The following is a 13,467-nucleotide window of genomic DNA, read 5'->3' as shown; positions in this document are numbered from 1 at the left end:
CACACTGCTGGCTCATGTTCACCTTCCTGTCAATCCAGACTCCCAGCTCCCTCTCTGTCTGGCTGCTCTCCAACCACTCTGTGCCCAGCCTGGAGCTGGGCTACCTCCCTGGGCTACGTCACCCCTGCTGCTTCTACCTGGAGATGCCCCCACCCCCAACTCCCCACTGCAGAAAGGGCTCTGCTTGGTGTTCTCCACCTCTCCTCGAGTTGCTGGACACGGATGATGCTCCAGCATCAAGAGCTGTGCTGTTCCTGGGGGGCAGCAGAACAACTCCCAACACATGGCCCGGCTGGAACGCCGGTGCCTGAACGCGGGAACATCACCCCGCGGGGACCGAGCGTTGAAAGCAAAACATTTTATTACCATCAGTTAAGCTTCATAATGTGCACTTATGAGTGGGATAGAGGTTATATGGAGATCACTTTGCTACCAACTACAGCTTCTGGGATTAAATGCAGCAGCTGTTGAGCGGGACCAATGGAAGGAAAAAAGAGAATAATGTACAGCTGAAATGGCGGGGGCGGGGGGAGCTTGGCAGGAAGCAGTCCCCTTACTTGAAATTCAGACAGAAATTATTTTTGTACTTTTTTTTTTTTTTTTTTCCCTGCTGTACAGCCAGCCACAGCATCCTAGACAACAGCTGGTGAACAAGCACTGCTCCTGAAACACAGCCTTTCAGCTCAACATGGGAAGATGGGAGGGGACCGTTCTCCTCTGGGGGGGGGCAACATTCCTGCTATGAAAGGACTGAGCCCAGGTGCAGAGCAGAATGCTGGGAGTGCAGGAGTTCCTCTGCATCACCATGAAGGCAGAAAGGTGGCTTACAACTCATCTATAACCCCAGCTCCACATGGCTGGCTAGCTCAGCCACAATGTCCTGCAAAGGCTCACCTGGTGTTGGGTCCCCTGTGGGATTTTGGGTTTGTTTCCTTTAGGTTGCCATCTGATGGTTTTGACATTAAATGCCAGCTTGTTTCTAAAGAACATAAGTTTCTTCCAGCACAAATGGCACCTTCAATCTAAGATAAAAAATACAATTATCTATCTGAGAGGTCAGAGGTCATGAGGAAGCTATTTTGGACCATCTGCTAAAGAATCACTAAGACAGTTCAACAGCACCAGCTTTTTTAGCCCAAATCAGTTTACCTGCCAGCCAAACTTCTACAAGCAGCTTCAAATTGCATCAAGCCCTATCCAGAGAAATGCTGCTCTGATCTCCCCTTTCTTGACATCACAGCTCTGATTTCACTGCTGTTTCTGCATTCACACAAAATTCAAAGGAGAGGGAGAAAACGCCTTCAGCAGTAAAAGAGGACTCCAGGTCCTGCTAGTATGAAACTACTGATTTTGCTGCTTCTAGATAACAAACTGCTTGGCTAGAAAGCTGGGAAGCTCTTGGAAGCCTGGAGGAGGCTGGTCTTTAGGCTGAGGCAAAAATACCTATGCCTTAGCCCCTTATTTGCTCTCTTTTGTGCAGCATCTTTGGCCTTGCCAAGAGGAAGAGGTCAGCACAGGTTTGGAACAAGCAGAGAGAGAGCAGCTCCAGGGTGGATTAAGCAGCTCCATGACTTTCCATCCTGCAAATGCACAGGGGTGGAGGGAACTGAGGCACATTTGGGCTTTGCAGAACGTTTGCAGAGAGGCTCATAAGCAAGGATTTCAAAAAAGGTGCTGAATTTCTGAGGAAAAACCTGATTTAAGGCTCTCAAGCCAAGTCACCCACCGGACTGATAAATACTCTTAGTGGTCAAACTGGGAAAAGGAACAGCAGAGCCAAGACTGGGCCCTGTGAGCAAAGCCAGAAGAAAATGTCCCTACACATTGAGCCATTTAAACATCCACAGGGGTTGCTCCCCATGCTGCTTCAGTGACCTTGATGTTATGCAACCAGATGGAGCAAGAAATAAAATGCCATTTTAAAGGTGCCTATTCTCAGCTTTACAAGTGTTTGAGCCAAAAACCTCTTCCCCTAATTTTCCCAGGATGGTGGTGGTGGATTATTAAAACCCCTTAAATTAAAAAAAAAAAAAAGTCACCACTAACTACAGCGATGTGCACACGACCACTGGGAAAGGGTTCAAAAAACCCTTTTATATCTCAGAGGATAAAGAAGTGATCAACAGGAGCCATGCTACAGCTTTAAAGGACTTGAAAATAAATTAGTTTTTGTTAATCAGGGGTGGAATGGGAGACAGAGACGTTAAATTGACACCAGATGACAAACCCCCCCCCCTTGCTGAAGAGCTTTTAGAAGCTTGAAACACATAAATGGTTTAAAAGTCAGAGGATGTTTTAGGGCTGGCCCTGGGGTTTAGTATTTACTTGAGCCATGAATTTGCAAAAGCATCAGAGCTGAGAGAGACACAGCAAGCTGCCCCCAAATCCCTCCCGGATGGGAGGACTGCTCAGCACAGCCACACTGGTACAATCCCACATCCCAGAAGAGAAATAGACCCAGGGAAGCAGTGGGAGGGATACAAATGCCAGACTTGGCCCCCCCTGGGTGAAGCCACCGGGGGCTGCTGCTGCCAGCACACTGGAGCCGTGCTCCAGCTCACCCTTTCCAGCCCTAAGGCAGAGCAGCAGGGATAATTAATTTATGTTAAAAATACCAGGGCTGCGTTGGCACATTCTGCTTTTTCCCTAGGAAGAGGAGGGAAGAAAGAGCAACTGCTGCTTGACAGATGTTCCTCATATGCTCAAATGCCCTTCTGGAAGGGGCCTGGAGATCCGTGCCCAGTGTGAGAACCTGCCTGGGACAGGAGGAACTTCTCTGTAGCTATCCCTGCACAAAGAGCTCAGACCTCCTCCCAGTAAAAATGTCTGTAAGGAAAAATCCAACAAACATTCAGGGCAGCTGAAGCTTCTGGATGAAGATCCCCAAAATACAGGGTCCCTCAGGCAGTTATCTGGCACAGCTGGGTGGGCACGGCTGGCAGAGCACCCAGGAAGAAGATGGTGACATGGGTTGGATATTAGGAAGAAATTCCTTACAGAGAGGGTGATCAGGCATTGGAATGGGCTGCCCAGGGATGTGTTGGATATTAGGGAGAAATTCCTTACAGAGAGGGTGATCAGGCATAGGAATGGGCTGCCCAGGGATGTGTTGGATATTAGGGAGAAATTCCTTACAGAGAGGGTGATCAGGCATTGGAATGGGCTGCCCAGGGATGTGTTGGATATTAGGGAGAAATTCCTTACAGAGAGGGTGATCAGGCATAGGAATGAGCTGCCCAGGGAAGTGGTGGATTTTGCATCCCTGGAGGTTTTTAAGAAGAGAGTGGATGTGGCACTGAGTGCCATGGGTTGGGAACCACGGGGGGAATGGATCAAAGGTTGGACTTGGTGATCTCAGAGCCCCTTTCCAACCCAAATAATTCTGGGATTCTGTGGTTCTGTGATTCTGTGACTCCATCAAGGCAGGGTAAGCCTAATGTGGAGCTTCCCCACCCAAGAAAACAACAGAGGGGCTTCAAACTTACCTGGAGGGAGAAGGGACACCCCTCATGGAGGACAAAGCCACCTCAACTGAACTAGAGTGGGGTTGGAAGGGACCTCAAAGCTCATCCAGTCCCAACCCCCTGCATGGGCAGGGACACCTCCCACCAGCCCAGGTTGCTCCAAGCCCCATCCAGCCTGTCCCTGAACAACTCCAGGGATGGAGCATGCCAATGCCCAGTGCCCTGCTCCACTAGGGATTATTTTTTCCTGGTCCTGGTAACAGCCTGATACTGTGATTCTCTTAAAAAGCAGAATGAGCTCTTCCTCTGTGGAGCTGTTTTACTGCTGGGAAGGTCAGGGAAAAGTGAAAGTCAAGTGCTGGCCAGTTTTGCTTTGAGATCCTGATTTCTAAGAGATAACAGCCATGCCAAAGTAATGCTGCAGAAAATCAAAAGCCTCTGCATGTTAGAAGAGGCAAAGATGGAACATGAATGATGATACCAGGAAAGAGGAGAGGCAGAATAAGCATAGAGGAGGGACAATTCAGACCAGAAACTTAGTTAAAACTATCAAAGTTCATCTAAATGTTTTGCTGACCATTCACATTAAAGCGTGAGGAAAATACAATTTTCTGTAACAACCCCTGGAGATTTGGGGAGAGAAGGGAAAGCCTGTGCTCCCAAAGCAACTGGCACAGGCAGCTTGTCTTGTCACCAGACACATTCTTCACATCTGTGTTTAAACAGGTGAAGGCAAGAGTTACTGCTGCTATGGTGAAGATGGGGAGAGTGTCCTAATATTTAGTATTTCAGAGAATATTTAATATTCAGGAGAATGAAGGCTGATGGGTTATTTTTTCTGTGTCCTCTTCAGCAATAAGCTGAGGCATGAATGATGGATGGTGTTCTGCTGCCCTGCCACGTACAGAAAAGATTTCTATTGCAAAGCTTTGTGGAAAATGTGTGCTCTGGTATTTTAATAGGCTGGATTTTCTAAAGGGCAACAAGTACAGTACAGAGAGTGAGAAATTACTGCCTCGGGACTGGTTCCACCAAAGAGGACCTGGGAGGAAGCAGAGTTATAAACTGGTCTGCAGTGAAAAAAAAAAAACAACCCACCAGTGTGCTGGGTTTACAAAACCTTGTATCATTTGCAATCCTTCCATTTGAAGCTGGTGAGACTGCAGCAAAAATACCTCTCCCACATTTGGATTCTGTAATCCTTGGATTCAAAAGATGGGACTCATCAGAAAACAAGAACATGAGGAGGGCTAAAAATTACCCCTTTGTATTTGCTTAGAAAAGGAGGCAGAAGAGACCTAAGAATCTTCAATTAGGTAAACCAGCTGCAGCAAGGAAGGCAACAAACTGTTCCCCTAATTCCTCTCAAGAGCCTGGCCAAAAAGTGATGGAATTAGATGGAAGTAAGGGACACAAGAACTGGACAGCAGAAGTATCTGAGGGTAAGGAACCACTGGAACACCTTGGGGATGTCCATCCCTGGAGATGTAAGAGCAGATTTTTTTCCAGGTTGTTCAGCTTGGGAAAAATATAGATGCTTTTTTGCTGTGTGGGTCCTGCAACCTTACCATTGGAGGCACCCTTCTACTTGCAGATTTAAGTTTAGAGTCTTGTAGGTGCTGAAAATCAATGTGAAGAATGGGTTTGGTTTAGTTTTTCCCACCTCTGAATGCAGGGACCACACCTGACATTCTCCAGAGGTTCCTGCCAGCCTACTGGGATACATCTCACTCAACAACCTCTGGTCCTCCTGGCCCTCAGCCCCCTCTGGTTTATCCTCCTTCTTGGAAGGGAATTTGGAGGTGGAGGAGCTCTTGCAAGGTTTGTGAGACTCCATTCAGGATTGAAACCCCAAATCTGTTGAAAACCTGGTGCTACTGAACAGGATGTAGATACAGCTTCATACAAAACAGCAGTTAAAAAAAATTAAAAAGTTTGGAAAACCAAGCAATCAAAGGTCAGGAAGTGCTAGAACTAAGGATTATCTGAGTAACCTTAATTCCAATTGCTTTGGACATTTGCATAGAGAGCTTAATTCTGCTATCTCTGACAACTTTTCCTCCTCCTCTAGCATAGATAGGTTTCTTTTTCATTCATCATTCTGTAGGCAACCCAAGCCTTACCTACACATCCTTCCCAAACACTGTGTATGTATCTACTCAGTACATTTCACACCATAATCCTTTTTGTTTTGCTTTTGGAGATGATTGGTATTGATCAGCATGAGAACATCACAGCAAATGAACTCATCTTTATCAGACCCTTTGAGGTAGGGAGGTATTCACCCCATTTTATTGGTGGGGAACGTAGGCACAGGCAGCATAAAGCCAAAGTGACAGAATTATGGAAAGGTTTGGGTTGGAAGGGACCTTTAAAGGTCATCTGGTCCAACCCACCCAGTCTCCATCAGCAGGAGGCCCAGCATGAGATGCTGACAGCTTTTCCAGAGTCCTTGCAATTACCAGGGCATTTCACCAGTTCAAAGCACAGTGCTCAGCAGCTGGTAACACCGACCACTTCTGGACATCAGAACCCCAGTGCTGGTGCCCAGGAAAGCAAAAGCCATACAAGTGGTGATCCTCCACCAAAAGCCACGTTAAAAATGCCACAAACCCCTTTGTAAAGACAGGCACAGAGTCTGTTTCTTGAAAGCTGCTTTCTTTCCCTCTGACCCCCTCCAGCCTTCTCCAACACCCTTCTTCTGCAACAGAAACAGGAGCTGCTCCATCAGTACAGAACCCTCCATCACACAGCCCCAGTGAGTGGGAGCAGCACAGGGAGCAAGTGAAACACATGAGCATCCATAAATTGAGCTGGAATGAGCAAACCTCACAGGCAACCAAGACTTCTACACTCCCTTGGGCTTCTCCAGGTATTCCTGGGCAAGCCTCCCAGCACAGGAAGAGCCAAGCCACTTGAGACATAAAAAGCTGCAAAAGCACTAACTGTGGGATCAAAAGCAGATCTGTGGGACCTGCTTGGGTTTGTCAGCAAGGCTCAACGCTTGCAGAGCATCTTACTGCCCAGTGGATGTGTCCCAAAGAGGACAGAGACCCAGCCAAAGAGACCTGGTCTCCTCGAGGGGTGTTAAGATCCAAGCTTTCTGCTTGTACCACCTGTTCCAACCACCACCAAAGCACTGTCAACCTGAGAGGCTGAGAAAACTGGGTTTGTTCAGCCTGGAGAAGAGAAGGCTTAGGGGAGACATTATGATGCTGTTTCAGGACTTAAAAGATGGCTAAAAAGAAGATGGAGACTTTCCTATTTACAAACAGTCCCATGGACAGGACAAGGGGCAATGGGCACAAGGTGCTCCTGGGGAGATTCCCATTGGACCCAAGAGGGAAATTTTTTCCCATGAGGACAGTCAGACCTTGGAATGGTCTCCCAGGGGAAGGGGGGGGATTCCCCCACTTTGGAAAGTTTGAAGTCTCAGCTCTCTGGGGTGCTGAGAGATCTCAGATGAACAATAATATCAGAAAGGTTGGAGCAGGGGATCCTTGAGGTCCCTTCCACCCTGACATCCTGGGATTTCTATGACATGATTCTATGATCCTCTGCCATTTCATGTAGCTTGCACCTTGCCTCCCCTTCCCTCTGCCCCTCTCCTGCTTTCCCATTCCCCTGCCTCAGTGGGAAGCCCTTTTCCCTTGCTGGCATCCCCTTCTCCCAGCCTTCCAGGTGGGAATGACTTGCAAGGGCCCGAGGTCAGCCCCTGCCTTTTACCCCATGTACCCTCTGCTGGTTTGAAATGCAGATGCTGCTGCTGCACATGGTCTGTGGCATCAAGGTGTAGTGTTACTGGTGTAGGAGGTTGGTATTGCTGGTGAAGTCTCTCCCCCTGCTTGTATTGCACCTTGAACATCTCCAGAACAGACAACAGAAAAGAAGACAGCTAAGGTTTGAACATAGGAAAAGAGAAGGACCTCCTGGAAACAGGAAAAAAAAGCAGAGGTTCTAACACGTACGTGCATATATTTAATATTCCTCTCTCCCTTCTCTCTCTGCCAACTTTGTGTGTCAAACATACAAATCCACAGCTGTCACATCAGCACTGGGAAGAGCCTTGGCTTGAGCCACCTTCCAGTGACTGACAGGAAGGGCAAGCTTGTCCTCCAATTAATCTCTGCTTGGCAAATGATTGAGCTGAAGGGACAGCTTGACACAAACTTCTGCCTGTGGGATGGATTTCCCCCACTGTGGTTCAGAAACCCACCTGACCAGCTGCATCTCCAACCAACAGCTCCAAGACAGGAGCCACTATCCTCCCTCATCAAATATTAGGACACAGGATGGCTCTGAAGCACCTAAAAGACTGAGTTCATCTTTTATTTAGGGCAGCTACTCTGTTCCATGTGGCCACTCCAAGCATTCTGAGGTAGCCTATCAATTAGGAAGATGAATTAGCAAAGTGTTAATGATGGTTTTATTGGAGTGGCAGCCAGGCACCTGGAGGCCAGGCCAGTGCTCTGCATAGAGTACAAACACAAAGCAGGTCCAGCAAGCAGAAGAAGGCCAGGAGGCACCTCCAGCATGCACCTTTCTAGAAGTCAACATACACAAGAGAGCCCTGAGGCCTCAAGGTCACATTTTGTGTGGTTCTTGGGTGTGTGGAAGGAACAATCTGATTACACCCATCACAGCAACACCAAAACTGCTCCCCCCAAAACCCCTCAATTTATGCTTCAACATTTCTGGAAAACAAAATTTTAATCTGTGTCATTTATCAGGAGTTCCTGATGTTTTATTTTACCTCCATGCTTTCAAACACTGCTGCCTTATGGCATTATGGAGGGGGAACTGGACATGGGCGTCACCAAGTCTTAAGAAGAAAAATTATTCTCATTGTTTCTCCCATGAAAGCTGCTGTAGATTTTGGAGAAACAAGAGTGGTGAAAGAGCTGCATTTAGCTTTTGCTAAAACACCCGAGTCCAGAAGCACCTTGTCTGGGATGTGCTTTTTTCCTGTGACCAGAGCAGAATTCAGCCATTTTTAGGCAAGACCAAATCACCCCAAAATGTCCTCAGCCATGAGCTCACAGCACCAGTGGGCTAAGTGATAACAAACTGCAAGTGTGTGGGATGAGGAGTGTAACCAAGACCTCTCACATGAATCCTATAAAAATTTGGGTTGGAAGGGACCTCTCCAGGTCACCCAGTCCAACCCCTGCAGTATCAGGGACACCTCACCCAGATCAGGTTGCTCAGAGCCTCCTCAAGCCTCACCCTGAACATCTCCAGGGATGAGGCCTCAACCCCCTCCCTGGACAACAACCCACAGTCCCAGACAGGTTTCACTTTGACCTCAGAGGACAAAAAGCTTAGAGGGTGGATCTTTTTCCTCCAGCTGATCAAATATTCTTGTTTTTGCATGTAGGCCATGAAATTTTAAGGACTCCAGCTGAAAAATCATCGCCGCGCAAGAACGTGAAGACCATTGACCCCCTGCTCAATGGGAGAACCTCCTACAGCCAAGAAACAACTTGCTACACCACCAACCAACACACCCATCCAAGGGACACAGCCCATGGTCCCAGCCTGCCAGGTATCCATGGGGACAAATCATGCTTTCCCAGGAAATACTCCCAGGATGTGCTGGATGAGGTTTCCTCTCCAGTGCCACTGTTCCCCCTGGTGGGATGGACACTGGAGGGACAGTTTGCTTTGACAAAGGCTGCAGGGTGACAGCCTGGCCCAGGTTTATCCAAGCTGCTTACACAGCCTCTATTCCCACTCTCCCTTGGATAAGCTCTTCCTTTCCAATCCAACCTTTACTTGAAAGGAATGGAGGGGCAGGAGCGGGAAAGTGAATTTTAGACATCACAACACATTAAGTAATTAAAAATAAAGGGCATTTGAATCTCGGAGGAAGCAGCATAGATAATTAAAGGGAAGGTATAATTTGCTCTCAGAATTACTTTATAAATTGTATATATATACTGTATGTACAGCAAAAGTAGGAATGCCATGGAACTAAAACCACTTATTAATTAATTTTCGACCTGGTGCAAAACCTGCCCAGTAAAAATACATAATAACAAACCTTTTTTCTGATATAAAAATTACTATGTTTAGATAAAAGGGCTGGAAGTCGAGCAAGCAGTAGGCTTCCTAACCACTACCAACTCCCTTCCCTGTCAGTGTAGGTCACTTCAATAAGCCACAGGGAAAAAAACAAAAAAAAAAAGATGCAATCATTAGACTATGACATCTTTAGTGGAACAGAAGTGTGCTGACATTGATTTTGGTAATTGCTTGGGTTTTGTTTTTTGTTTTGTTTTGTATAAAGAACAGTTTTTTAGCACTTCCAGCTGGGATTTCATGAACATGGTAGTACAGGTTTGCAGAGCCAGGGGACTGTAAGATGGCGTTGAAACACGATGTGTCCAGCAGTACCTGCAGCTGCCTCCTCCTTACAGCTCTCACCTCCAAGACTCCTCCAAGGAAGAGTTTTGCCTTCTTTCCACTACGTTTTCCCTTGCAGCCTTGCTGAGAAAACTAAGGGATGAGAGGGCTTGGAAGGAGGGATTAACTTTTAAGGGATGCCACCCTTAAACCACCTTAAACCACCGCACGCAACCAGCTCTGGGTGAAAGAACACATTTATCCAGAGGGGTAGTAGGAGAAAAACTGCCCTCTCTTTAGACCACGCACTTCAGATAAATAAGATTATTTTGCTACCAGCTACTACAGGCTACAATATAGTCACATAAATATATTAATGCCTATATGTGGATATGACTCAGGTATATATTGGATACAGATAAGGAACACGACGACGAGCAGGGCACCAACAACCACTGCAGCTTCTGGCTGGGCCAAGCCCGTCAGCCAGATGTGACATGAGGAACCCACCACAGAGGGTTTGGCCATTCCAGTGGGTCACCCTCACTGCACCAGCCTAAAACACTTCCCAACCCTTTGTTAGCAAGCTCCTGCCTTTCTACTTCTAATAAGAAAGCCAGCTCGATGGGTTGGACTCAACACAACCCCCCCTGGCTGCTGGGCAAGCCCCCGCAGCCTCCTCCACCCAGGATAAGGTTTTTAGGGATTGCCCCAGCTTCTGTGCCAGCAGCAGGGAAAGCCAAGCACGAGGGAGCTGCTGGACTCAGCTTTGTCAAGACTTTAACAGGGGAAAAGTTTGGTTTCAAGCCTCAGCAGGGGCCCGATTTGCAGATGGGGTGAGGAGCCCCAGCCCTGGCGGAGCTGAGGACGCTCAGCAGCTCTGCAAATAGCAGTGTTAAAAAAAAAAACAAAAACAACAAACAAAACAACGAAAAATATATATAATTAAAAATAAAAATCACATCCCCCTCTTGGGTGGCTTGAGAGGACCCTCAGTATAGTGCCTGTCCTCCCCTAATGCACGAGTGGAGCTGGACCAAGCAAGTGTGAGAGGTCCCTAGCAGACACGTGCATGCAGGGGATGGCTTCTTTCAGCACTAAACTATGTTACTGAAGCATCCCCTTACCAGGGCAGGATCACAAAAGTGCTCCTGGCATTATACTTACACAATATAAAGTGCATTATGATTTAATTATTGAACTGACAGACTTTCTGCCGGGACCAAACAATTTTGAAACAGAGGTGAGGGCTGGAACGGGAAATTCTCTCGTGAGAAAAAGAGGTTCAGAATGGTGCTCTTCACCCTGTCCTCCTAAGGATTGTTTTTGGCCGTTCTTTCTAGTGCAAATAAGCTTGGTTTTGTTTTGTTTTTTTTTTTTTTGTTTTCTCAAGTTTAAGGGACATGGCAGTTTCAGGGTACCAGGGACAAACATTTAAAAATGCATTAGAGATTCAGTGCTCCCAAGGATCTCAGTGAGCCCTTTTGGGCACCAAACGTGCTGCCAAAAATGACCAGGAACTTGTTTCCAAATCTCATGGTTCCAAGCCTGGCGTTGCTACCTTCTCAGTGAGTCTGTCCTACCCTCCAACCAGAAGATCTGCAAACACTGGGGCTTTCCATAGCTGGGGAAACATCATGGCTTGTGGTTTACCAACAGGTACCAAGCCCAACCTGGTAGCCAGATGATCCTCAGTGATATTTATAATAACCTAATGCCATCAGAAGGCCAATTAATTAACAAAAGATAAAGGTGGCTCTTTATTAAAAAAAAAAAAAAAAAAAAAAAGGGAATCAATAAGGAAAGCTATTTCACAACTTTTTTTGTTTTTTTCTTTGAAAAGGTGAAGAAAATATCCCTTTCTGACCACTCTGCCTGTCGTGAGTCTTTTTCCTCACCAACACTACAGGAACACAGGGAGGACAGGAGCACAACACGGGGTCACTCAGGCTAATTCCAACGTAGGAGCTTTTATGATCCCTTGAAGCAAAGGTGAGCTGGGGAGGGGAGATGTGGAGCTGGGAGGGGAGGAGGAACACCACGTAGAAACGGGGGAAGGAGAGCATAAAAAGTTTGTACATTCATAGCTCAGGTTTGTTGGAATATCAATTAAAATTTTACTCCAGGCACTGTGAGGGGCAGCAGCAGTCAGCGATACGCTAACGTATGCATCAAGGACTCATTCACTAAATTCTGCTTTCACACCAATAATGGGATGTTGAGTTATCCTAACGTGGGGTTTGTGGGTTGTTTCTTGTTTTGTTTTTTTTTTTTAAATTGACCTGTTAAAACCATTGGGACCAAAGCCCTAAGAGCGACGAGGAACCAGGACCTCACTTAACACCAGGCTGGTTCATCGTGGGCCGCTCGCTGTTGAAGTGGTGGAGCAAGAGCATCTCTCCCAGACTTGAAAAAGTACCTGGAAGAGTGACTGACAGAGAAACAGATGGGAGTTTTGGACACTAAGCCAGAGGCTTGGTTGCTCTAACTGCTATGTGTGGTTTTACCTAAAGGGGGAATCACCTAAAACAGTGAAATTAACTTTCTTACTTCTTGTCACAACCGTAACATTTTCCTAAAGGTTCTTTGGTGACTTTGGTGCAAGCTTTTCTTTTTTTTTTTTTTTTCTTCTTTTTCTTTTTTTTTTTTTTTTGTCTTTTTTTTTTTTTTTAAGTTAAAACAGGTCGCCCAGTTTTAGTAACCCAAACTAAAGTCCAGATTATCCTCTTGGTTCCCACCCAACTTTTCTCATGGTTAAATGATGTTAACAGGCAATAGCATTCGGATTGAGCGTGGCCGTGCAGCGTGCAGGTGGGTCCAGACTGAGTGTGATGAACAGTCTGTCTGGAGATAAATACATTTAAAAAAAAAAAATATAAATGTCATGGGTGCATGGAAAAATAGCTGGTCCACATGCACACTAGGCCACTCTGTAAAAAAAAAAAAATTATTTGAATTATCATAAATATCTGATCTGACACAGTAATGCTGACTTAAAAGACAAAACCTTAACGGTGGGCAACACCAAGTACCTGGAGCTCAAACTCCCGCTGGTTTCAGAGGGGAGGGAGCTGGTCACCCAAGGGCTGGAGAAGCCCCTTGTGTTAAGTATTCACATTTCAAGAAAGGACAAAGAATTTTAGAATCTTTCATCAACCTCCTCAAGAGGTAATTGTCCACATTTCCCCCCCGGGCAGAGGGTTTACGCGGTGCGACGTCAAACCGATGGTACAGAGGCTTCAGAGGGATGACACTGAAACCTGGAGGTGGGCAGTCAGGACTCAGGTTGCTCAGTGAGAGCCCCAGCTCTGAGTGGGTGTGAGGGGGTGATGGCAGAGCACGGGTGTTGCCTCCTAACAACAACCCCTGTAAAAACAACACGACAGACAACCCGCCGCGGCACCGGCCACGGCTTCTGAAAGGCTCTACGGGTGAGGATGAGAGAGATGCCTTTTAGACAGGAATCCAGTGGTGCACCAAACCCCCCAAAGGTCTTCCTGGCAGTGGGTGAAGAAAACCACCCAGGTGTTTTCCTCACGTAGGTAACATCCTGGCTGCATTAATCCTCACATTTGGGAGACCACCTCGGTCGCGGTGGTCTCTCCCCCTCCAACTACCCTCTCCACAGCTGGATGGAACCAGCTCCATCTCCACATGA

The sequence above is a fragment of the Heliangelus exortis genome, chromosome 4 (assembly GCF_036169615.1).
Source record: "Heliangelus exortis chromosome 4, bHelExo1.hap1, whole genome shotgun sequence".
Taxonomy (NCBI): Eukaryota; Metazoa; Chordata; class Aves; order Apodiformes; family Trochilidae; genus Heliangelus; species Heliangelus exortis.
The sequence above is the reverse complement of the archived record's forward strand: the minus strand, read 5'-3'. Positions refer to the sequence as shown.